Source organism: Eurypyga helias, unplaced genomic scaffold (genome assembly GCF_000690775.1).
Source record: "Eurypyga helias isolate BGI_N326 unplaced genomic scaffold, ASM69077v1 scaffold1932, whole genome shotgun sequence".
Taxonomy (NCBI): Eukaryota; Metazoa; Chordata; class Aves; order Eurypygiformes; family Eurypygidae; genus Eurypyga; species Eurypyga helias.
The window spans coordinates 10,424-12,934 of NW_010236390.1; the positions used below are offsets into that span (position 1 = coordinate 10,424).

At 40.0% G+C, this 2,511-nt stretch overlaps 1 protein-coding gene across 1 annotated transcript in view; it reads right to left on the reverse strand.

Annotated features, from left to right (window-relative positions):
• LOC104506175 (phosphatidylinositol 3-kinase catalytic subunit type 3-like) overlaps nt 1–2,511 on the reverse strand; it is a gene marked incomplete at both ends in the record, with an annotated part of 14,853 nt that overhangs the window by 9,894 nt on the left and 2,448 nt on the right. The window lies entirely within an intron of this gene.

Below are 2,511 nucleotides of genomic sequence, written 5' to 3' on the forward strand. Positions count from 1 at the left end.
ACTACTAATAATATGTAAGTAAAATAATACTACCACTACTACTACTAATACGTAATAAAATAAATGGAAAATAAAACAAATGATACAATTGCTCACCACCCACCAACCAATACACAGCCAGGTCCTGAGCAGTGCATGTCACAGTGCCTGAGAGAGATTGCATCAGTGTCAGGCTGAGCCCCATAACCAAGATCGCGAGCAAGAAAAACAAACAACTAACCTGGCCCCCAGCCCACCCCCAACTTATCTACTGAGCATGGCATTTGACAGAATGAAATACACCTGTGGTCAGTTTGGGTCAGCTGTCTGAACTGTGTCCCCTCTGTGGTGCTTGTAGCGAAGAAACCAGCAGCACAGGCTCCGTACCAGAAGCCGAAAAAGTCCTTGAATTGGTACAAACACTCCTTGGCAACAACTAAAAACACCAGCGTTATCAACCCACAGGAACTGATTAAAGCAAGCCCCAAGTGTAAGTACACAGCGCAGGCACTGGGCTTTGGGCACCAACTTCACCCTGTCAATCTGCCTCTCTTGGCTGCATTACTTGCTAGAGGACCTGCTACTTTGCCACTGGGAAACAAAACCAACATCAATACTAAACAGCATTAACTTGCTTTAAACTACTAAGTTACAGAGCTTCAAAGGTTTCCCTACGTTATGGTCAGTGTATGTGACTACCTAAATATTAGAGTCCATTTAAGAAAGTCAACAAAATTTGCAGAATTTTCTTAACTTGCAAAGGGGTTCTGCACTTTCCTGAAAATCAGTTTGACAGCATCGATAAATAAGGAGGCTCTATTTATCTTATTCTCTAGTCAAAGCAACGTTTCAAGTAACAGCAGTGAGATTCAACTTCTCCCACACAAAAAGTAAATGGACACCCAATGCTGAAGATACTAATTTTTCTTTCTTTCAGGCCACAAAAAAGGCTCTGATAATCAGATTTTTTTTTTTAATAAACTGGATGCTGCAGTGCAATCAATTTATTTATTCAAACAAAAAACAACTTTAATGATAAATGCTGGTGTTATCTACACTTGGAGAGTCACACTGAATTCTTGTCTACATGGAGAATCAGAAGCGATGCTCTTGTTAGCAGCTGACTGCTATCCTTCATGTCTTGGAATGCTGTACTGAAATTAAGTTAACAGAAAACATGGAAAGAGCCACTGCCACTTCACTTCATTGTAACTGAATGTTGAGTCTAAGAAACTCAAATTCCATCAACCACTGTTTAACAGGCTAGTTCTTTGTAAACACTTGAAAACAAATTTATCAGCAAAACTGTGACAAGTAATCTCCACTTTGACTATCGGTCACGGGCAGGTGACAACAGAACCTACTCTCATTAGACTCAAACTGGATTGGGGATGCCAGATATGTAAACTGTACGCTGTAATCGGAAGCATGAGAAAACTGAGAGGACAGGCACTAATTTATATACTGTTTCCTACTGCTGCCAGAAAAGGGTCAAGAACTTGTTGAAAAGATACTTCATAACAACAAATCCCTCAAACTGCAGTTAGTTGTAGCTTTAATATGTACTATTACGCATTCAATTACTCTGTTTCCACAAGAGCAGACAATTCATAGTTATTTCGTTCCATGCACTTTTAATATGCTTGAGAGATCCGTTAAAAGAAAGATGAATGCTTGAAGGCTGAAACTTCTTTCCTGCCCCTTGTACACCTGTAAAACCATAATGACGACAAAAAAAGTTGTGCGTGTACACCAGGAATAATTCACCTATAATGCTAGGTTTCTGGATGTGAGGGAGAGAAATCATTTTTATGAACATCAGGTTCAACTATAAAATTTAAAGAGCCAAGAGGACACAAAGCTACATGGTAGCCACATTCACCAGTTTGCACCTGTGAAAAGTACTGCATGTCCTAATGTAAAAAGCTAATGGTTAGTAAAATGTTTCAATATTTTCATCACATTCCATTATGATCTCCAGAAAAATATTTCCTTGATTTTCACAAAAGCAAGTAACTATTTTGTTTCAAGGAGTAATCTGACACGCTGTAGGTTTCAATCCATCTTGTAACACAAGTTAAGTTTTGCAACAGCACGATGCTGTACAATACCCGAGTTTACCAGTCTGTAGAAGCACTAAGTAACAAGCTGTTCTCAAGGCAGTAAGACTTGGAAAGGTGAGGAAAGGTCCCATTGTCAACTATAGTCCACAAAAAAAAATGCCCAAGAGCTGCTTAGATAGAAGAGGAAGCTAAGCAAGTTTGACTGTGATGATCTGAGTCAGAGTTAATTTCTTCACAGTAGCTCTGAAGAGGCTGTGTTGCGAATCTCTGCTGATAATGGTAACACTGCTGCTTTTAGTTGTTGCTAAGAATCCAAGGACTTTTTCAGGTTCCGATACTGTGTCTCTGCTCCCAACTGTTTTGCGATAAGCACCGTGGAGGGCACACAGTCCCGAGAGCTGGCCCAAACTGACCAAAGGGACATTTTATTGCATAGAATGTCATGCTCAGTATGTAAGTTGGGGGGGGG